The following is a 24,299-nucleotide window of genomic DNA, read 5'->3' as shown; positions in this document are numbered from 1 at the left end:
AGCAACTGAGCCAAGTTTCTGTGATGGCACCTGACATTGAACACATCAGAACTGGGTCATCAAAGCACAATCACCTGCCCCTCCCACAATGGGCCTCGCACACCCAGTCTGGCACCAGTCATGTTCACAGGCACTGCAAACTTTGCCAGCTCCAGCCCGGCACTCAGCACGGGACTTAGGAAGTGACAGCACTGAGTGCTACAAGCCACTGAGCTCAGTAGTAAAAATGCATCTTGCATCAGATCTTTGTAGCATCAGCTGTGCCTGTACCAACTCCACAGAGCCCTGAGGTTGCATATATAACTGAGGCTCCTGCTGGAAAAAAAGTGCATGTCTCAGCACCAACTCGGACCGTTCCTGTCCAGGCAGGGACTCAGGATGGAGCCTGCCACAAAGCAGGCTGTGGAACAGACAAGTACATGAGAAGACCATACAAACAGACCAAATGCTACTGGACCAAGCACTGGCCACTATTATAATCTCCCAGCTCTCGTTGATGGCAGGGAAAAGGTTACATTAACATGACCACGACAAATTGCTTAAGATTTGAGGGCTAGTACTGCATTTCTGAAAGGCTATTTCTGATAGTCACTGGCCAACCTGTCCAAAGGCCATCAGCTTGTGTGGCAAAGAGCTGAGACAAGCCCCATGATGCACAGATACCGTTTGTTGGCCACATTCTCACATTTTCCTTCCAAAACCTCAGTTCCAGGCAAAAGCAAGAGAAGGAAATGTAGTAGGCACTATTTTATCTCTCCATGAGCTATGTGACAGCTGACTCGTACCCTCTTTGGACTGAAAACAAAGGGAAAAAGTAAGACACAGAGCAGCGTGCTACAGAAAGACTCCCTGACATAGAAGGAACACCGTGGCTGTCTCCTCTGCATCAGGATGTAGTGGAGTAAACACAAAACGGCAGCAGTTTCCAGCAGAGCCTCTAGAAGAGATGTTCATGTCTCCCAGCAAGGCAGACATAGCTCCATCAAAGCATCCAGATGGCCACACACAGGAGGGAGTCTATTAGAGCTGGGCAAAGACCTGAGCTTGGCAATGCCTGAAAGAGCCTTTCCAGAAGCTGAGACACCCAACCTTTTTCTGGAAACCAATTTGCAAGGAAATGAAATCACAGGGAGTTGACATGACCTCAAATAGCAGCTCCCCTTAAAACTTCTTTTACTTGTATCCACACAAATGTAAGAGCAGACAAGCTTTCTGGGTTGCTGGCCTTTCAGTACAGTCTTGATAATGATCCTAAAATTGGCATTGTTTCGCTAGTTTGATAAGGAACTCCACATTTTGCTAAAAAACCTGTTGTTTGGGTGGGGAAGAGTGATGGGGCACACAAGCCCTAGCTGAACCAACTAGTTTGGAAGGCAATTAAGGTATCTGTCCCACGGTGGTGAACACAGCAGGCACCTCTATTAGCAAATCTGTAGCCTGCTGACATTGCATTGTCACTGTGGAGAAATCCGCTACAGCAACCAGGGATGTAATTAAAATGTAGTTTGTACATGTGTGGGGAAAAATGTACTCACAGACTGAGAACATGGAAAAATAAGATGTGACTTGAAGCGAAGGGAACAGCTCACTGAGGAAAGAGAAGATTGTTTTAACAGTAGCAGCCACTGGGTGGTAGAGTCTGCTACCAAGAGATGTGGTCAAGAAGGCACCACTGCGAGGAGCCAGCAGTGGTTTAGGTGGAGCAGTAACAGTGCTGATGTGGATCCCAGAGGTCAGGTATAGGCCAGCGGTCCCTCCCAGCCCCACTTTCACGGGTTATACAAAAGCAAAGCAGAAAGAGGGTGTGATCAGTTGGAAGGAGCAAACAGACTAACACTGAAACCCCTAATTAAACTGATGCAAGATGGGTAACACCAAAATCAGTTCCAAGATCAATATTTCTATTCATTTACAAGCACAACAAGGTTAGAGAGGTGAGCAGAGTAAATAATTAACTCATTTATAGTTTGTGTTTTTAAAAAAAAAAAAAGAAAGTCATTTTAATCTCCTGGGTAATTAGCTATGCAGTTGACATTAATCACAACTACAGCAATTATTTGAAGTATCTGATTAATCAATCCAGAGGAAAAACAGAGTTAGATCAAACTACCCCCTTCCTGCATAGCCCTGTTGGTCAATCAGTCAATACATAGGTGCTGGCTTTCAGAAATGTGGTATGTTTCCTGCTGGCTATAACATAAGTCCTCTGGCTGGCTGGCTATAGCAATAAGATGGATATAACACTTCATTATGGTCTGCATCTTCCCCATTTGCTTTCAAACTGAACTAAAGAGTATTTATTAATGCTAGACTTGCTGAATTGTGATTCTCGCCACCTGTGGTCCTCCAGCTACTACAGGACAAATACAATCACATGCTTGTACAGACCTGATACTACACATGAGAAATGCCATTACATGACTGTGTGTGTGTCAGCCAACATCAGGAGGGGGCTAAAACTCCTAATTCTTTCCTTCTCATCTATAATATGAGCAGTTATTTCAATTACGGAAGAATAATGAGCCTAGAAGATGGTCTGAACATCATTATTATTATGAAAAAATCAGTTTAGAAAAGCTCAGAAGTACATTTTTTTTTTCTTGCTGTTTTTCCTTCTAATAATCATATGTCATAGTGGAATTCCAGTCTATGATGCTTACTAATGATCGCAGCAGTTTTGTTCAATTAAATTTGCAGAGTCTTGGAAAACTATTCAAATCAAATTTCAGCAAGTTTTTGAGAATGCTCACACCTACTAGCAGACAGCTGGTAATGTGCTGTATTAAAGTATATTCTCATCTGGTTTTGCTCTGGATTAGGCTGAAGCCTTCAAAAATGCAAATGTTAACTCCCAGAACAAACTTGGCTTGATGATGTTAAGCTTATGTGTAAACCGAAATGCAGCAGGCTTTCATTACAAGAGCTCAACCATTTAAAAGGATGAAAATTACAAGACGGGGAACATTTTTTTTTTAAATATTGGAACACTCAACTTGTATTTTATTGATTACGTTTCCCCTGTCTAACGCTTCTACTGCTGCCTATAAATGAAACTAGCATTTCTTTACACAAAATCTGGAGATGATAAAAAATCTTTTGGACTGCTACAACTCTCGCAGGGAATCCGTCTGCCTCGTGCTCACGGCAATGCAAAATCCTCATGCGTGACACCTGATTGCACCCTCCTCTGAGCACAACCCAGGTGACAAGTAGACATTCCTGCGTGCACAGGGGACACCAGACCGCCACACAAGAGAGCAGCACACTCCCAAACCTTTTGTATGTAGATCCTTCACATGCAAAGCCAGGAGATTCCCACTCCGGCATAGAGGACACCCTGCAGGAAGAGAGGCAGCGCCTAGAATAAGCCAGCACATGCATGCTTTTGGTAACATCAACCACTCCAAGTTTTTAGTGTGCTCTTCAAGCAGCATATTTCTCACATCTGGCATGCAAAATACTGTAACAGTGAAGAACGTCCCATTTTGATTTAAATGAATGCATTTATTTCCAAACGGGAGACCGTAAGTTAAACAAACACATTTCTCTCTTTGCACATGAAAGCATTGTTTTGTCACAGATGTACAGTATAATACATTTATTTTCTCAATTGTTTTGTATTTGTAAGGCACTGCCAGTTATTTGGATGGGTTTGTAAGGATGAAGCAAATTGCTCTGTGGGGCTCTATTCAGGGAACATAATATTCCCACAAAAGCACCGTAATTCTGCATGCAGCAACACAAACTACCACGACATTGCAGCAGCTGGCAGGGTGGATAGAGTTAGCATTATCAAAACCAGCATGACAACTCTACTCCAAAACTCCCTTACATGCATAAATTAATGATGAATGTACATTGATTAACCCCCACCCAGACTCCAAGGAACCCTGCCTTCCCTACAATATAACTCCAAACCTCGCCACAGTAATTTTGTCAGTTCACAAGGCCTGGGGAGCACTTCGGCTTGTTCTTCAATCGCATTGGTCTTGCCCAAGCCTCTTAAGCCCCGCTTGCATAAGCGCACTGGGGAAGATTAGGGACTGTGCTACAGCCCCTAAGGCGTGGGGAACAGCCAAGAACACAGAATGCTATTAGCAATGTGCCAAGCGGTGCATTTTGGGAGGTCTGCTACACAGGAAGCTGGGAGAAAGAAGATCCTGCCAGGGATCACATCTATGTTTCAAGAGTCGGATAGAAATTCATCTGCACCTATCCTTCTGACCGTGCAGCACAGCACAACAAGCTGTCAGAGAAACACTTCACGTGAATATGTTTTTCATCAACTACAACAGGCTGAAGTATGCAAAGACTCTGTGGACATTGCTGCCCCAACATTCTCAGGCTTCTCCATCCATTTGCCAGCTTCCTACACAGCTCCCTCTAACCAGTTCCCACCCAGCACACTCCAGCTGCCTAAAACTTCACCACAAAGGCCTTTCTGCGCATCTTTAAGTCCTTCCGGTTACATGGAAATTGGTTTAAAATAAAATTAAAAGTGAAAACAAGTGTTCCTAATGCAGGCTGACTAACCCGAGTTAGTTAACTCACGTTAAATTGGGAATGGAGAGAAGACAGCTTGTCCTGGAAGCTCAAGTAGAACATAATGTAGTAATTCACATTTCAAGTCAGCTTGTCTTCTGTGATATTGAAGCTGAATGCAATGCCTTTAGCATACATAGGTAGGTTCATACTGAGTATATAAGACAATAATCATGATACACAGGCAGACTGAATATCTAGATCTGACAAGAAAACCTCCTGTTTGACTACCACCTCTCTAAAATACCCCTGCCATTTCCTATGTCAGTTATTTTGACCTTTAACTAAAGGCACATCTTCATTTCGTGACTCATGTCTGTAGGTCACCTGTGGAACTGCTTAAGTCATGCTTCACTTTGCATACTAATGATTCCTCTCAGCCTATGAATATGCTTTTGGGTGCTGCTCCTGTTATCATACACAAGCTCAGCTTGAGCACACCCTGCACAGCCTAGTTTAAATGAGCAGGTGCACAGAAATTGAGCAAGAGAGGAATATCTGTGTCAGCAAGAATATCAAGAGAGGAACAGTGGAGGGGGGCCTTAAAGAAACAACCGCTGCTTGTTCTATACACATTGTCTCCTACAGACACAAGAGCTGTATGTTCTGTGAAGATGTCTAACAACGATCAAGACACCAACTTCAAGGTCTAGTCTCTACTGGAATCCTTTGTCCATCTACAGACAAGTTGTTTGGGATTCCACAGTTCATCCACATCCATCACCTGTTTGTATGCAGCATCATTTGCACTTTTTCTTGAAGCAGTAACAGCTCATGACCTCAGAAAATTTAATACTTACAGCACTGATAGCCAATAATAAAAACCACGCGGAAGAGAATCTGGGCCAAAAAGAAATCTCAGCTTTCAGATTTTTTGCAGGATCATTTTAGTTTTGATCAGTCAGCTCTACTTGTGGAAGGCAGGAAAAAGCTGACTCAGTGAACGCACAGAGCAACCTAACAATGGCAATAATTATTTTGTGGTAACTTGTGTACAAGTGCCAAACATCACTGGAAGAGACAGAAGAACAAGGAAGAGCCCTGCACTATATTGCTGTGCTCCCTACTAGACCAGTAGAAATCCTGCTGACAGAGTTCTGAGGCAGGTCCGTGGTGCTGCCTTCGCTGGGGTTTGGGGGTGGCAGAAAAGGGCAGTGTCACTGTAACACACATAGCTCTTTCAGAACACGTCCCAGCTGAGCTCTCTAAACTCTTCACAAAGGTGAATCAGATCATGATCCTTGTTTTGCGCATCTCCATATGATTTACCAAACAATGAACCACCTCTCAAGATGTCCGGCTCATCTTTTCCAATTTCCACCCTGGAAGGCAGCAGTGTCCGGCCACCAAAATCACAGTGCGCAAAACTCATGAGCAGCATGGGAGCTGGGATGGTTTTTCTGCTGCTGGTTGGTACCTGAAGAAATTCTAGAAGGGCTGTTCACACAAACAGCTGTCAGGCCAAAAGCACCGGGCAGCTCGTGTGCCAGCATCACTGCTGCAGAGCCAGAACCCACCCATCGGGCTGACCTCACTGCCCGTCACAGCTAAGAGATTAGTTACACAGAAAAAACTCCTACAGCAGCAAGCAGATCTTATGGGCATTTGCTAGGCAGGTGGATGAGGGTGTTGCAGAATCAGGTCAGCTAAAGGTATTCACCAGATTCAGTAACACTTGCACACTGGGCTGCTGGGAAGCAAGGGAGAAGAGGTAGCCAGTGTGACTGGACATAAGCACAGGAGAAGGTAAAATAGATTTACAAGAAGATTTGAAGTAGTAACTTCTCAGAATAAGGCAGCAATTGCAATGAAATACACCAATATCATATGGCAATCAATACGGATTGAAAATGTGTCAGTTTTACAAAACACCTCCCCATTTCAAAGTGGATCATTAAGAAATGGGAAAAAAGAAAAAAAAAGTGAAACTATTCGCTGCAGTTAAACCACTTGAAAACAAAGCTTGCTTTATTTCTAGAGGTAAAGTTATTACATGACTTCATACCTGAAATGAGCAAATGGAAAACAAATCCTTCACACAGCACTGAACTCAACACCACTGTTCTCCGGGTGACCACTAAGGGTCTCTCTTGCTTAATATGGGCCACAGCAGAGATTTTTCTCCTTCTCTCATGATGTTTTGTCATCCCAATTCATCCCTTCCCACATCCATGCTACTTAACCATCCCACAGTACCCCAGAACACCAAACCACTAACACCTCACATCATCTCCTCTTACCAGTCTCGAACCAAGTGGTTAATGACGCATCTTTCTTGGTTTTTATGTGCATGCAATCCCACACGCAACCTTTCCTGGGCAGCAGAACACAGCAATGAACACTGGTCACGATCTGTCTGCACAGTCATGACATCTGCACATGCCTGAGATGTGCACACATGGGCTAAATGTGCCTCATTCTAGGGCCAAACACTTCCTTGTTTCTTGGTGGTTGTAAGCATCAGCACAATATCGCATGGTATGGCCTTGCATGTCTGGATGCATGGACAACAAACGAGAATGTCGGTGGTTACAAAACATTAATTATAAGTAACTAGTAGATAATTACAGAGGGATGTGTCTGTGTGGCTCAGCTCCAACATCAACAGAGGGAAGAGCTCTGCCTATTGAGTCATCAGCAGCATTTCCTTCCAGCCCTTGGGTTCTCCGGACAGTTCTCCCCTGGGAGTTATTGCCCAGAGCCACAAGGGCTGAGCTGATAAAAGCTGCTGAGCTCACACCCCAGGGAATGGGGTGCCAGGCCCCCACAGCCAGGAGAAGTTTCCTGGCCACGACTGTGCTTCAAGGACATGGTGCCTCATCAGCCTCTTCTTTATAACAACTAAACCAAATACTAACAACATCCCAGTCCCAGACAGATCTCAGCCTCACAGACACCATGCCATAACCAAACAAGGGCTGCTGAAGTCACACAGGAGTCTTATGGTGCCCCATCCCTTTGTTTATCCATGAGTCCCAAATTGTCCATAGCCTGAGTGCCCACATGTAGGAATTAAGTCAGCACCTCTTCTGCAGTACCAGAATTTGGCTAATGAGAGGCTGTTAAATGAGATCAGATACCATCTGAAAACTACAGCAGTATGCCAGACCTTAGCATTATCACAAGCTGAACCAACACACAGCTGGGCCTGTTCTATTGTGCCTCTTCAGTAGGCAAGGCTATCTGAATTCTTCCATACCTCTTTCATTTCTACTACAGAAAGAGACAGACTTTTCATTCACTTCCCTGTTTGTCCTACTCCTTCCTTCTATTTCTGTTCTTCTTTTCCTATTTGCTTCCCAGTCCCACACTCTGTTTCTACTACTGTCCCCATCCCTTCCAATAGAGATAAACAGCAAACACATGCTGGTGTGTCTATTCCACGTAATTCCCACCATAATTTTCTCTCAACAGATTTGTTAGCCCCATAAAATAGTCACTAAAAGGTTTCCAATGACAAGCAGGACTTGGACCTCTGAAAACATCACCTCACTCTATCAGGTGCCACGTCACATGAACAAGTTAAAGCAACTGGTTTGATGGAAAACAGAGGGGTTTAGGCAGTGCTCTGCAGTAAAGCACCTGCTCAGCTGGCCGTGGGCTTTTCTGTACTACTGTGGCAGCACCTTTACATCTCTAACAGAGCTAGAACAACAGCAGAGTAATTCTCCAGGTCTGCAGGACAGCTGAAGACATTTCTGAAGACCAGATAAGAGGAAGCTGAAAAGTTCAGCTTCAGAACTGCATGTGTCTCTGAAACAATAAATGTTTTGAGTGATCAGCATTTCTAGACAGTGAAACAAATGAGGGTTTCCATTCCCGGGGGAAGTGGGAAGCGAGCAAACTCCACTCTTCTATTCCATAGTGTACAGGAAATCTGAGTGATTGATGGCAGTAGAGAAGGGAAATGCACATTCAGCTTATATTTCCAATGTAAATGACTTGCCACCTCACCCCTCTGCTTCCTGTTCCTTCACACTCTCCCCACGCTCCGGCTGCTATCTGTAGTATGTGTGCATCAGGGAGGAAGAAAGGAAAAAGGACAATCCTTGTTAGACTGCTCTCCCCTCACCCCCCAATTTAAATGAGCAAAAATAACATGTAAAAAACAAAGGTCAAATAGCTGTTCAGCCCTGACCTCTTTTTGCCCACAGACACAGCACAGTGACATGGCGATGGACTAAGGAATCCTGCAGCACGGCTCCCAGAGCCCACTACAGCAACCATCTGTGTCAGGTGCAGAGGGCTAACCCTGCTTTCACAGAGCTGCTTCTTGTATTATAAAGGCCAAAGCAGTAAGCAAAGAGGCTTTTTAAAATGCTGCATGCTATTTGAGGGATCTGTCTGGTTCACAGGGACGCTGAGATGCAGCGACTGCCAAAGCAAGAGAACAAACCCGGAGGAACGCAGCGAACATCCGCTTGCAGGAGGCGTGCCCCTGTTCTTTCCCAGGCAGCTCAGTGAGAGGTGCTTATTTTTACAAAGCAGGCTCTGAGATCTTAAAGAACCAATGTTGTCGTGGTGCCCTAAACCAATGAGTATGTGACCTACTCGTTCCCACTCTGTCCCTTGACCTTTTCCCATAGCATTCTCCAAAAGCATCACATGAAAAATAGCCCTTCCCAGCTCTCCAGAGGCCTTGGAGACAGCATCAAAGCTCTGTGCTTATAAACAATTCCAGACAGACCAAAATGCCATTCCAGTGTCAGGGTCCCAGGATATGAAGCCTATCACAAGGAGCTGGAGGGAGAGGGGGCAGGGGAGAGGCAGCATGTGCTGTGGAGGGTAGGGAGGGCCAGGCAGCTGGGGTGCGAGCTGAGCTCCATGACACCCTGTAGGCTGAGATGGGATTTATCCATCAGAGGCTACACAGGGTCTCTTTTTGCCTCCTTCCTTATTACAGAGAGCTTGCAAGCTCCCAGAGTGTGGGAGTCCTTTACTTCATTGAACCTCCAGCCTAATCCTCCTGTTCTTTCCCTCCTTCTCTCACCTTGCACATCCACTGACGGTCCAGCATCTTTCCTGGAGGCGATACAGTTCAGGTGGAGACAAGGAACTAGACAGATTGCAGAAGGACAGTCCTTGAGCATCAAGGCTAGTTATTTGTTGACTTTTCAGCATTTGATGACAAAATAGCAGCTAGGAAATTAATACCTCCAGGAATCTCTGTCAGCTCCCTCTGGTGTTTCACACCATGCCTGGCACATTCCTGCCTTTTGCTAAAAGGCTGAGGAAGCTTCAACTGATCCCAGTTTTTGTGTTTCTGTGTATCTCTAGATATAGTTTGCCTTGGCAATAGCTTCAAATAATACTTGAATACCTTCTAAAAAGCAAACACTGCAGAAGACACTTCACCACTGAGTGAGAGTTTTCCTCAACCATCATTTTACTCCTCTGACTTCAACCCACTCTTCATTTTTCCCATATTTGTTCATTTGTCCTCCTGGCTGTGCTCTCTTACTCCTACCACAGGCTACAGACAAGGCCCTCAGTTGGACAATCCATAGCAAAGGCTGTTTGAGGACTAATTACAAGTCAGGGACCATAATCCCTTGTTTCATTGTACTACTGTTAGCATTAAAAGACATGCAGAAAAAAAGACAAACCTGTCTTCTTTCACTGTGCTCCTTCTCTCCCCTTTTCCTGTCCAGCCACCTACCACCTTTCCTCCAGCTCCACTGCTCCAATCTGGGTCACATACTCCATCACACAGCCCAGCAGCCAAGGAAGAGAATTTCTATGTCTGAATACGTGGAATGGTGCTGGTTGCAGCCAGGCAGGTTTGTGTTTGGCTTGCGTGGCAATAGAGAGGTTGTGCTCTTGCAGGGCAATAATTTCAGTCCCAATAAGGAAACTGTATAATTACAGAGAAAAGCAGCAGCCGCTTCAATCATTGCTACTCAGTGTCAGGTCTTTTAAAATGTCATTGAAAAGAAATAGTGAGATAATGAAGGCCTTGACTCACTTTCAAAGCAACTGACAGGACATCCAAGAGGAAGCAACAAGGTTAGGAGGACTACATCACCTTTCCTGGTTCCTGGAGACTGACCCCAGAGGGTGTGACATCTGGGACAGGATGGTATGATCACAGGAAGGCATAAAATAGAAATATAGTCATGTGAATTCTTTTGCTGTAGCTGTCTGCAATTTAAGAACAAACCTCCTGACTTTACCTTGGTTGATCTTGTTCACTTTGTATTTTACTTGCGGTTCTTCTTCACCATTTTCCCTTTTATATAACATCAGAAAAACATTAACTCATGACTTTGTTCCATTCCACTGACATAACTGCTTAAATATCCTTCCTGATATTTTGACATATATCACTTGGACAGCCTCTTAGAAATTTAAACCATGGAAGCTGGAGGACATTTTACAAAATTAGAAAATATGTGGACAACTCTTCTGTTATTTTAACAAAATGAAGACTCAATACTTCTGTAACTCTACCAGCAAGTGCAGGAAAATATGTGCTTACACTGCACAAATATAAAACTGAGCACACTGATTTTTAGACATAAAAGACACTTTTACTACACACTGAGCACACACATGCTATAATCCTCACCTTCACAAACACACTTTTATAGCACCTAAGGAAGGCACAGGTTATTTCAGTGCAAAGCACCTCTTGTTTCTATAGACAACAAACAAGCATGGGTACTGAGGGAATATACATACATTGAGCATGCAAACAAAACATCCATTCATTCTATGTAACAAAGATTTAGGTCTACCAAATCAGCCACTGCACCTGTATATCCATTTAGAATAAATTCGGCATTAGCAAATGTACAACTGCTGTGAAAGGAAATAATATATCTGATACACTCAAAAAACACTCTTAATTGTTTGGTCAAGAAAACAGGAAAACAATTGAATGAAACAACACACACATATGCACTGTACAGGTACAAAATGTACGCTGGTAAAAGCACAACCCCATAAACAAACACAGTATTCCCAAAAGACTTATCCATACACTAATGTTGTGCTAAAATGCGCACAGGCAGATCCTTAACCATATGTTCACCTGTACAGATATATATCAGAAGAACAAAAGCCCATTGCACATAATAAGGAGCCCAAAATGCACACTTCAGAAATGAGAAACACACTGCACAAATACCCAAATGCACAACTCATGCATAAAAGCTGTATATGTGCTCCACAGAAGATAATTCTTATGTCTTAAATGAAGGCTGCACTTCAGTCTAACGGCCTGAACTACACCCTGTAGTTCAGAGCACACCACAGCACACACAACAGCGGGTCTGAGGTCCCAGCTGGCCCCACGTAGTTTCAATACCTATAGTTATAAACCATGTGTAAGGTATCATCTTCTTCCAGAGTAAGCACCTGCATTGCTGGATCTAACTCCCCAGAGCCAGCCTGTAATTGTATCGGCTGCTGTGTCAGGGCTGCCATGCTGCTGCACCACTCAAGAGATGATTTGGAGATTCATTTGTGCTTGTCTCATTCTTTCCCCAACTGGGGGACCCACGATTCCAGCTTACGGGGGGTAAACTACTGCAACCTTCACATGGGCATCTTCACCACCACTGTGCCCTCCCACCTTACTACCTATACAACTACCTGTACAACTACAGCGGAAGGCATCAGTCTCAAGCTCCACTGTAGCTCGAGGCACAACCTGAGCAATGAAGCAGAAGGTGGAAAATAAAGGCATTTTACTCACCTATATTGTCCAGATAAGACCTCTGATAATTTTTACAGTCAGATGATTGAGTATCTAACCAGAAACAAATGCACCTAATCAAACGCATCAGTGGGCAATGCCAGACCAGCCAGCCAAGCATGACTCCAACATTAATCACAAGCATGAGGCAAAACACACTGCTGCATGCCTGGGCCCCCTAAGGCCTGGAGACAGCCTTCCACTCAGAAAGCTTTGCAGACAATTTTGCGACAAAGCACTTATTCACATGTCACCCCTATTCCACAGTTTCTGTCTACTACTCGCTAAATGTGAAATCCCAGTGATCCCCTGGGGGCCAGATCCTGGCCCACAGCTAAAGCACTAGACTCAGCTTCAGTAGTTTCAAGTTCCAGACCCACTTCAGCTATGGACACGCAAAGAAGTCCTGTGGCAGGTGATTCATTTCACCTGTTGCAGACTGTTGAAAAGTGCCTGACCTAAACTCATCATAAAGGCCTAGAAAGAGCCAGCCACATCCACAGCGTGTTTGCTTCTACTTCCAGAAATGCCCATTTCTCTCTATTGTGATGACATCTAGATTTGCTTACACACAGCTGTCCACATTAAGTGACACAAAATGCCATCAACTTATCTCCTTTGGTCCTTCGTCAGGGAAATCAGAATCAACACTGCTTCTTCAGATCTTCTCTACCAAAAAAAAAATGCAGTCTCTTTAAGACAGGCTCTACAAATGCTATAAACTTGCATGGTACCTCATACAGAGCAGGATCTCTTCCTGCTACCACAGTCCAGCCTAATGGTAGAGAGCAAAGGGGAAGACACATTCCGGTTCTGCTTCATCCCCTCCCAAGTGCTTCTGACCAAGCAAACGTGGAAATCCAGAAAAACAGGGAATATCTTTTTTTTCCCCAGGTGCCTTATGTGGTGAGTAGAACTATCCAAAAGAAAAACAAAACAAATCAAGAGAGACTAATGAATAAAAATAACAGACTCTCTGCTTTTCTCCTTGTAATTTCCCCACCCCAGACAGCTGTAATGCAGAAAGTATTGAAATTTAAATCACACCTCAGCCTAACCTCAGCTGACAGGCTGCCGATGCAATAATCTCAGCCTGGCTATCTTCTCTCAGGGAGAACGACAAACCAAGTAAAGGAAAGTGATAAATTTTCAATTTTATTTTAAAATATACCAGATGGGAGATTTTATTGGAGTCATAAATACGTCAAAAGCAATGTTGGCGTATGATTGGAGATTGCCCCCACCAAGGGAGCAGCTCTCCCTGTTTAGAAGTGCCATCAGATTCTTAATAAGAGGCTTCAGTTAGACTGCAGCAAAATAGTCTGTATATTAAACCAATTGAATTTCTATTTACCAGACATCATCATCTCTTCTCTGCCCCCGTCCCCCAGCCCCTCAGATTCCAAAATGCAGGAGAAATGAGGGTGTTGAGGTCAGGCGTAAGTGTCATCAGTTTGGGTTCTCATTTTGTTGTTGCAACATGGCTCAAATATATTTTATTTCTCAACAGTATTTGAAAACTGAATTTCACAGTCAATGAAGCTTCTCTTGATTTCCTAGAATCCAACCAGTAGATGTCAACTAAGTTCAGCCTCAGATTTAAACGAAATCAAATTCAAGCCCTCAATCCTAGCCATGGGTCAACCTCAAATTCCAGAAATAGTGCTTGGCCTCAGTCCCAAAATTTCATGTGAGCTAAAACCAGTTCTAAATCCCACCAGCCATTTCCAGAAATAAGAGTTGCCTTTTGTAGCCTCTGCATCTCTCCTGCTTCTGCCACTGGTGCTGTGACAGATCACAGTAGTCTGACAAGAAGAAGCCTGGTACTTATGCCTTTTCATCATCTCAAAGGTTTTACAGACTGGCTCTTCCAGCTATGTCTTTGAGCATGTTTCCAGCCTTCCAGTTTACACAGGAAATCCTCATATTCTTATACCATTAAATTCAAATCAGTCACCTCTACATCACCACTGATTCCCATCACCACAGAATTTGGCTCATTGAGCCTTCGACACTGAAAACTGAACGCAGGGCAAATGAAAAATAACAATAATATGTTGTTTTATAGTTTTTCATATAAATGCTTTGCAGATTTAATCATATAGCCACAAAACTGTAAAAACCGTTACAGAATTAAAGAGAGATCCGATAAACAACATATTACAGAATGATACTCGGCAGTTATAGCAAATCTAACACAGTAAGAGCACAGCAGAGGTGAAGGCAAGAAAGAGGCATAAGCAAAAAGTGACTTTGCATGTGTTACAGGTCTATGGTCTTAGACAACTTGTTTCTCAAAGTCAAAGGAGTGCAAGATGCTAACAGATTGATCATTTGCTGTAGAAGGTTTTTAAAAGTCTTCCTGAACATAAAACACCATCAGATACATTTATCGCAGAATATCATCCTTCTCCCCACAGCCCCCAGTCCTGGCCATGCCATTCCTTGGTCAGGAAGCAGCAGATGCATCGAGACAAACTGAAGCTTTTAGCAGCTTCATAATCTGAAGGAGCAGATTGAAATAGAAGAATCATATCCACCAGTCTTAAGCTTAAAATATTTTGACAATGTACTACACAGTAAGGCTGGCATTCCTCTGGCTTCTGCAGTGTTTTCAATGGGGACTTGCACAATTCATCACTGACTGGCACAAGGTCAAGGGAATCTTGTGAAGTACAAAAAAGCTGGGAAAGAATTCAGCTTGCAATAGAATGCATTTGAGAAAACAGAAATCCATGCTGCAGATATGAAAAAGGATAATCTGGCTCTAATCTTCCACCCTCATGAGGACTCATTGAGGAAGGAGAAGTCACCAGTTCCAAGTACACCTGAAATTATCGTTTCCTAAAATCCTGTCTAACAAGCCACAGCATGTATAATGCTGGAAAAATGTGGACAAAGGTGAATTCAGGAACACCGCTGCCTTCATGTGTTAAAAGGTCTGCTAGGCCCTTCCCACTATGGAACCTATGGAACTATTTTGGGCACTTTTGTTATAAGGGTGGTATAATGGGCTGTTGTCCTCTCCAGGACAGAGACTGCAGCTGACTACATCTGTACAACATCCAGCACAATGGAGCTCCATTTTTAATAGTAGTCTCTAAGCATTATTCCACTACAACAATGGGCAGTGATAGGTAACGAAAATGATGTATGCATCAGGAATATCTACGGTATAATTAAACAGTTTATTCAAAGCACCTAATCAAATTGTTCAGCAACTTAATATAAACACAGACAGAGATGAATACTCCACGATTAAGGAGCAAATTATGATTAGTGTAGGTATAATTGCCTTGGAAACTCTCCACATTTTCAGTCAGGTCAAGGACTGGCTAGTAACATGTCCAGGCAAGTACGTATTTCTCCTTATGAAAGATAAGCCCCAAACACTTGATTAAGAGCAGTCTGAAGACACAGCAATCCACACGCACTGCATCTTTGATCCCAGGAGAAACCAACCTTGGGCAGCATTATAAGCTTCACATACTAAGATGTCTTTAGGGCATTCTCCAGTTAATATGCTACACTAATAAAGTCTATTTAATTATTTGAATAAATCTTACTATTTAATAAATCACTTAACAAAAGACTGAACTCATTTAGGTATTGACTAGTTAAACTACCTGGTAAACAACTAACATCCAGGCAAGTAAGAGTGTTAATTCTCCAGGCTCCCCAGTTCCCAATCCTTCCAGTCCTGGGTAAACCTGCTGTCTCACTAGAAAGCTGTCCCATTATATCATTGCCGCACATATTAACTACAAAGGTCTCAGAAGGCTATACTATGCTCCTATTTGGCAGCCATATGCCATCAGCCCACAGCTATGGTCCTGCTATAATCTCAAGAGCACATAACACTGCCATCCAACATTACAGTATCCCATTCAGCACAGGATGACCTCCTTCCCAGCACATCGCTGAACACCCCTCTGGTGCTGTCAGATGTGCTCACTTGTGCTTTTACTGTGTGTCTGTCTGCCTTCAGCAAAAATCCAAGCATCCATTCAGATGAAGAGCTGGCAGCCTGAAAACACATGTCCACCTTTTCATGAATTAGCAGCACCAGGAACAACCCGCAGGGGTGGGGAACCATCAGAAAAATAACAATGGTCTGCAACCAGGTCAGCTCCCATAGCCCTGCTAAGACACCTCCTTTTTGCTTCCCTGATCCTCTCTTTCCTTCCCAGCACCAAGCCAGGACCTGGACACATGAGCAGACACAGACTTCCCTCTGATGCAGCATCTACCTTAATAAATTACATAACAAATTAAAATTACTTTATCACAGTGATAACACCATCATCTGCAGTGTTTATGGGTTAATAAATTGCGCCCATGAATGAATATGAGCTGACTCATTAACTAAGCTGCAAGTGAGAGCTGTTCATCTTTTCTGCAATACCTCGAAAACCTGTGTCCCTCCTCTGCCAGGGAATTCATTTTCATTTTCCCTGCTTTGGAGAGGGGAGTGGGAGGGGGGAGAAGGAGGGAATTATTTCCTCTTGCTCACTTCCCGCATTACTAAAGCCCTGGAGGTTATTTAAATGGTAACTTCAAAGGAGGCATATGATCACTCTGTTTACTGCTGTAGGAGTCTCATTTTACACCCAGATTTAAAAGCCTCTCTGACTCAGAGGCAAACAGCATCACTTACAGGCTTTGGAGCTTCACAGATACAGCCAGCCCAGGTGCAAAGCACCAGGAGGAAAGGGAGAGATGGAGAAAGGATTTTTTTTTTTTCCCTAAAAATCCAAAACAAAACACACACCCACAAAACAAACAAACAAACAAAACCAGGAAGGATTTTCAGAGATATAACTTACTGGGCTCTGTAGGGAGCAACAGGGAATTGTTCCCCATGAACAGAGAGCCTAAATGGGCCAACTTGGGAGTGAGAGGCTGTTTGGTCTTTAGGACAGTAAGAGGAAGTAATTATGAAGAGTTGTTCTGAAGCACAGGGACAGTTACAGCAACTCACTCATTGTATTGCCCTCTCCTCCTGGAGATGGCTGTGGGTCAGGCAATGAGTTCCCTTGTTAAGTGTTAGTGTAGATTCACTAATGCAGAAGGAAGGGTTGGTTTGTGAGGTTTTTTTTGTAGGAAAAAAAAAAAAAAAATCTATATATGCTCCTGGCACTTGGAGTGGAAGCTGCATTTGTGATGACTCCTTGTTCTCCTAAGCACTGATTTCTCAGCCTGACTTTACAGGCAGATCTGGAAGGACGATGGTTAGGGATAAGGTAATTCCACCCCACCACCAGATTAGACCCAGGCAATGCAACAAGCAGTCCTTGTCACATCATGGCAGCACAGATCCTTAACTACAGCCAAAACCCCTTCCCACTGTTTGGTCACTGAGAACCTACCACACATGTGAAATTTAGTTGGTTAGTTCTAACAATAACATTTATAGGTGTGGTGGGTCCTTTTTCCTGGAAGCAGAGCTCTACTAGGAACACCTCCTGTCCTCGATCTCTGCTTGACTAACTGCACACAGGGAAGAAGCAGCAAGATCAAAGTAACCATCTCCCTTGAGAACCCGAGGGTAGGATGTGTAAACGCAAGTGCTTCCGCAATTGGGCATACAGACTGGCCCCTAAAACTCCAGCTCGTCAAACCTGAGAACTACAACTTTTTAACTATATCTAGGCATTTCCTCCCACAGGCATAGCTAAAATGGAATCTTCTAATATAAAGCCATTTTGACAATTTTTCTGACACATTTTCCTTAATACAGCCTACAGCAGGAAGCAGCAAGATTACCTGCTAGAAAAATCACCTGGTGAGAGAAATAAGCTCCAGGTAGTGCCAGCACTTACATACAGTTGAATATAACTGCTCCAAGCATATTTCAACTTCTGTCTCCATCAGGCTGGCAAATTATTGCATATACATTCATCTGATACGAAGAAAGCGTGATCTTTGAGGGATTTTTTTCTCCTCTGGAAAAAAAAAAAAAGGGGGGGGGGGGTGCTGTAATCAGAATCTACCAGCTAAAAGCCTTTTGGGTTTTTTTGTTGTTTTTTTGTTTGGTTGGTTTTTTTGAGAAATTCCATCAATTCTGTTCCATTAGCCACCATATGAAGCCAGATTCAGAAATAAATTGATAGGATATAGAGCTGAAAAAGAAATCAAATGAGAACAGTACAAAAACTCCTCTGCCCAGAATAAATCAAGTATCCAAGAGTACTGGGGGTGGAGGGGGGTAGGTGAAGAATGTTTACCCTTATTTATGTATTTCATTTTTTTCTTGAATGATTATAGAGTATACAAAGGCACAGGACTGACAGCAATAGCTGATGCTCTCAGAAGAGGTCATGAACCACGGTGAGCCCATCCAGACAGAGAAGGCAGGTATTTCTGCAAGCTCCAGGGATAACCCTGGAACCTAACAGACATTCCTTCCTGTAGTTCCAAATCATCCACTCCAGATCCCCAACAAGCATGTGTCAGATGTGTGTGCTCTCTCCCAAGTTCTTCAAGAACACCTACCAAAATAGCCTTTGTCTTTCAAGGCAAAATCGCATCTGCACCTCCACCACTTCCATCAATACATTCAAGCTTACACAGGAGATCAAAATTTTGCTCAAGTTCTAGATTATTAGAGCTTGCAAGTGACAGTGGTTGGGTCTTCAGAGTGTTCTGAAAGACACTAACTAGACAACTACGGACATATTTAACAATAAGGTTTCAGTTTTGCAAAATCTTTCCATCACAGAGTTTATTCTGACAGATGGGAGGGCAGTCCTCTGTGTAGAGTTCTGTTCTAGAAGCTCAGAGATGAAAAACAAAATGTAAATTCAACAAGTGAATATTCATAAGATAACTTCATTAGACTATTTTATATTTAGAAGCCTTTGCTGAGAACATACCTCCCAAACCCAGACATTTAAACAAATGAACCATCAGACTGACACTAGCTCTGAACCTTCTCATCACAGAAGCTCAAACAATGTCTCTTGAGAGATCTGGAGCTGATGGGAACCTTTCTCGCATGGGCAGCAACTGAGCCAGCTCTACATCTACCAGTGAAACCTAAAGCTGATCTGTTTTATCCTGTTCTCTTCTCCCAATTTCACACCAAATGAACAAAAGACTGCTCACCTGTGACTTCCTCCCCCTTGTGTAGAAAAGGTGGAAAAAGGTCATCTTGACTAACTAGTTTTCTTTGTACAAAGCTCCATCCTCCCAGCATGACAACCAGCTCCTAATTGCACTAAAAGTTTCCTATCAGTGCCACTCCTTCCTTAGCTGAACCAGCACTCAGTCTCCTTCATACCTCCCCATTAGACCCTGTCGTTTGTTCTAAATCTCTAAAAAAGCAGTGGAAACACACTGCACCCTGACCTGAGTGAGGAGCAAGACTGAAATCCAGAAGAGGCTATGTAGCTCAGTGAAGAGATATAGATTGTGAAGAATTTAGGACCCTGATAAGTTTTCTGTAATAATACTATTTACTATGCAGTCTCTGTAGACAATAACCCAGACAGGGCTCATTAGTATGCTAAAAATCACTTCCTAAACTGATACAGTTAAATTACATAAAATCAGTATCTATACAGCCCTAATATCAGATCATTTCATTTTATTAATGCATATACACATCAAAATACTTTATTTTGGTGTGGATATGTCCAGGCAGACTACACCTTTACACCTAAAAGTTATTAAAAATAAAAATCCTCACACTTTCATTGCATTGATAATTTCTGGCTAGCTGAACAAGCCCAATCAAAAGGTTGTTTCTGGTTCCTGCACTCAGTCACGCCATTCATTCTCTTTTATCCACTGTACGTTCCTGATGCATTTTCTGACTACTGTGCCATGCAATCAAAAAAGGGCTGTTTTTCAGAAGACTACACAAGACCTTTGCCACCTCCTTGTATAGATATCATTACTGCTTGCATTCTTTAAGGCCAGAGCTTGAGAAAGAATAATGAAAATAAGATTCCACTGCAATATTTGTAGTATGTTAGGCAGCACATCTCAAACAGAAAAAAGTTATTGCACGACTACTCTAAATAATAATAAAAAGGCCAACAAGAAATTACTATTTCCAAGCTCTAATCCTCTTAAACATATCCCAAACTATCATTGCAGGTAGATGATGTAAGAGAATAATCCCTATGGATTCCTATTCAGATCACAGTGGTATTTCCTGCATACTGCTGACACACAGGCTAAAACATAACCCCTTTTCCAGGCAGCTCTCAGTCTAAACAGATAATGTTTACTCTTTTCATTTGCACAACGAAGAACTGAAGCAGAAAAAAACAAATGACATGCCCAACTGTCTACATCAGTTTTGCTATCATCCCCATCACTGAAGTATCCAAGAATCTTTTGCTAGCGCTTTGACCAGACCACGAGACAGAAATAGTACCTGTCACACAGAGAAAGCCTGTCTCAGAGCCTGGGAACAGAATCCAGATTATCTGGATCCAGGCTCAGCCCTCCCACCTCACCCTGAGGACACCTTCCTCTCCACAGATCTCCTGCAAGGTGAAAAAGCAATGGCCCTGGACCACAAAATACTGGATTTGGGAATTTACTACTAGAGAACTTCAGAATCAAATTCAGAGTTCCTATCATTAAGAAAAAGTAGCAGAAGTGACAGAAAGTAACAAAAGTGTTTCTTTAACTGACAGGACTGACATTTTTTCGATTTGAAACTCTCTCATTGCTAGGATTTTAAAGGGCTGATATTTCATCATCAAATTGGAACCCAGCTGGTAAGTATCAATGATATGAGAAACTCGGCAGAGAAACAGTGACCCCATTATATGTGAAAGAGCATTGCTATTTTAGCTGAAGAAATGTATGCTTTTTCAGTCTTGTATTGCATTGCAGGAGTTCCTCTTTGATTTTTCTTAGGAGAAACCCCATGCAGATTCCTCTGTGAAGCTGTATTGCAGGATTGGAGATACTGGATGAGCCTCAGAAAAGCTGCAGAGCCAGTTTCAGCTTCCCTACAGATTGAGAATCCATAACCACACATATAATTGCTGAAGACTGCAGATGAAATCCTGGCTATAGCAAATACAGTGACTATATTTTCCTTAATGTCAAGGAGGCCCAAACTTTCCTCTGAAGCTTTGGCTCTACAAAACTATTGATCTAGTTGTGAAGCAGCTACTACTAGATCAAAGATATCAAAACCCCAAGAAAGTAAACTGGACTGAGACAAACAAACCTGACACTTCATGTTAGTTCAGGGTACAGGTGTGCTCCCAAAGCATTTCTGAAGTTACTGCTGTCTGTCCTCTATAACCAGCGTAAACACCACAATGTATTCAGGCTAGTTCAGCACAGGTGACATTGTGTGTCTCACATTAAACATACACTGCCTAGTAATTGAGCAACGCCCAAATGGTTTTTAATGTTCATGAAGCTGTTGTCTGCCCTCTCATCACGAGGAGGTTGTAAGACCACCTGTGTAAGAGGACTGAACAATTCAGCTTTGTATTCTAAGGCATGGATGCTGGTCTACACCATTCTCCCCCACAGAACAGCTGCATCTGAGAAAAGCCTTTTTAAAAGTCTATCACATTGCACAGTCAGTGAACTTTAAATTGATTTTTGTTCTTTGGCTTTGATTTTCCCTCCGTCTTTGTTCTGCTGGTGCTTCAGCATTAGAGGAACCCATTTCTTCAATGTTATGATTGTCTTGGGCTGTAATTCACTGTAGATTCTGCTACAATATCACTGAAGTCAACTACCAAAGAGCCCTCTTAGTAAAAACTGCCTTCAGAATCCATCATTATTCTTACACTTGTCTGCACTGCCAAGAATATTTGACACATCTTTTCTTGTTGTACAGGACTGAATCAGGACAAAACAAGATAGCAAAAACAAAAACAGTGTGACAAGCCTTGGTAGATGGTGCTCTACAGCATACTTTAACTAAAAATTGAATGCTTAGACAACAATTGTCCATGAAATTCCATGTGACACTCAATATTGCTGGTTAGTACCAAAGTAAAATTCCAGTTGTATAACAGTCACTTCCTAAGGAGGATCTAGGAAATCCTTCTACAGTCACTTACATGAGAAAAGGAAGTTTATATAACATCAGAAGGATTCAGACAGATGGGGAAAGCACCAAATTAATGAATCCATACAAGCCAAAGAGTGAACTCCAGCAGTGAAGAGTCAGGGGAGGCCAGGATTGAAAGTGAGAAGGAACAAGGATTAAGTCAGAGTTCACATATATTGAGGAAGATGCAGAGACCAAATCCTGCCTGTGGTTATGCCCATGAAAACCTGGAGAAATCAAAGAACTGCACTGATCCAAGATGGGACAGTAGATTTGGAAAGACACCACATGCAGTACACATAGATCCGCTTCCTCAAATAAGAGAGATAACCCGCAAACTCAAAGCAGGACTACCAGAAAAAGAGATGGAAGAGACACGATGAGAAAATATAAACACCAGAACAAGGCAAGCACGTCTAGGCATCATTGCCAAGCTCAGCAGGTATGTGACAGAAAATACCTACACTTCATCTGGCTTCAAATTGCTCCTTTTGCAGGCAATAAAATTACTGCACAAATCCCAGAGAATAAACTGAGTTAACACCCCATTAAATACAACAGACTTGCAATTCAAGGTAAGGACGTGCCCAGATTAAGCTACCCCTGTACAAGCTGGCCCATGGGTAACATACATCAGTTCTACTGACTTATGGTCTAAGAAAAAAAAAAAGAAAAAAAAAAGCAAAAGCCTAAGATGCATGGGAGTGAATTCCATTAGGAAGAATTCCTACAAGGTAAGAAAGGATATGTTATTTGGAGCACGTTTGAACAGTACAACATATTTTTCCATAAACATTCTTCGTACAGCTGAACGCATACCCCAAGGGAAGAAGCTAGGAATTTGTTATTTTGTGTATTTTCTTTTATCAGTAACATGATCTTGCCCCTTGCCCCCTTCCTCCCCAGACTGAGTAGTCTTGGTTTTAAACCTTCAGTTTAGTTAGTCGGTATCTGGCCTGGAAACTGGTACCGGAAAGAATGGCACTGTTGCTGGGTTGATTTGTTGCCCCTATTTCACAGAAGACAAGATAATTTAAAACACTTATTTCCATCGTTTCACCTTTTTTAAACAGTTCAGCTGCAGTAGTAGTGGGCCCCTTCCAAATTCACTACTCCTCCAGTGACATTGAGAAAAAGACCACAGGAAAAATCTTTGTTGGTAGAAGCACTTGGTCGATTTTAGCTGGTTTTAAGTGGAAACAGTTTAGTACAAAGGAAGAGGGCAAGAGAGGGAAAGAAAGGGAGGACAGGAAAACAAACAGATAAGGTCAACAGCATGAAGTTAGGAGTTAGACTTAGATTGTCGTGTATTTACTGCCAACTGTAGATGCTGAGAAGGGGATGGTTTTCTACACTCTCTGCTCCCACATAATTTCAGCCTACAGTTTCACAAAACAGCAAAACAAAACGCATGGAAGATACCTCCAGAAAGGAGTGCCTGCTTCTCCTTCCTCTCTGGCCCTCTGCTTACTTTGTGCGAACCCCAGAGCTTACCAGAGCTCAATATGAGCTCAGCCAATTCATAAAACTCAGAAAACTTTCAGTAAGAAAAAAAGCGAAGTTATTTTCTACCATTTTGACAAATTAGCGAAGCTCACAGTTGGGCAAGGATGCTCTTGGCTGGAGTAAGACGATAGTGAGAAGCAGCTTCCACCATGCTGTACATGCTCCAGCAAGCTGGCAGTGCTGTTTGAGCATGAAGCTGTTGCAGGCTCCCAAAATGAAAACCAGCTCTGCAAAGACAGTGCTACATAAATACCAACAGTTGCAAGCTCCCTCTACTTGGATTTATGTATTCACAGCTCCTGTGAGTTAGGAAGCTAGAGAAGAAGTCAGCTGTGCTGATTTTACATATCAGTCGACACACAGAATCAGCTTCAGCCAACTAGAAACCTTTATCATGGCCATTCCTTGCTGTCAGAACAACTTCAAAGACATGCAAACTGAGTTCATGTTTTATTTGCTGTACCGGCATTTCCTTGTAAAACAAGAACGCTTGCTGTAACGCTTCCAGCCTGA

General features: G+C 42.8%; 1 protein-coding gene across 1 annotated transcript in view; it reads right to left on the bottom strand.

Moving 5' to 3' along the window:
* HMG20A (high mobility group 20A) overlaps positions 1-24,299 on the bottom strand; it is a 66,291-nt gene that overhangs the window by 495 nt on the left and 41,497 nt on the right. Inside the window, exon 11 of the transcript XR_011740997.1 lies at positions 18,008-18,186. The gene's annotated coding sequence lies outside the window, so the exon portion shown is untranslated. The remainder of the gene's footprint in view (positions 1-18,007; positions 18,187-24,299) is intronic.

This window comes from Patagioenas fasciata, chromosome 12 (genome assembly GCF_037038585.1).
Source record: "Patagioenas fasciata isolate bPatFas1 chromosome 12, bPatFas1.hap1, whole genome shotgun sequence".
Taxonomy (NCBI): domain Eukaryota; kingdom Metazoa; phylum Chordata; class Aves; order Columbiformes; family Columbidae; genus Patagioenas; species Patagioenas fasciata.
This window is presented reverse-complemented; position numbering and strand designations above follow the sequence as displayed.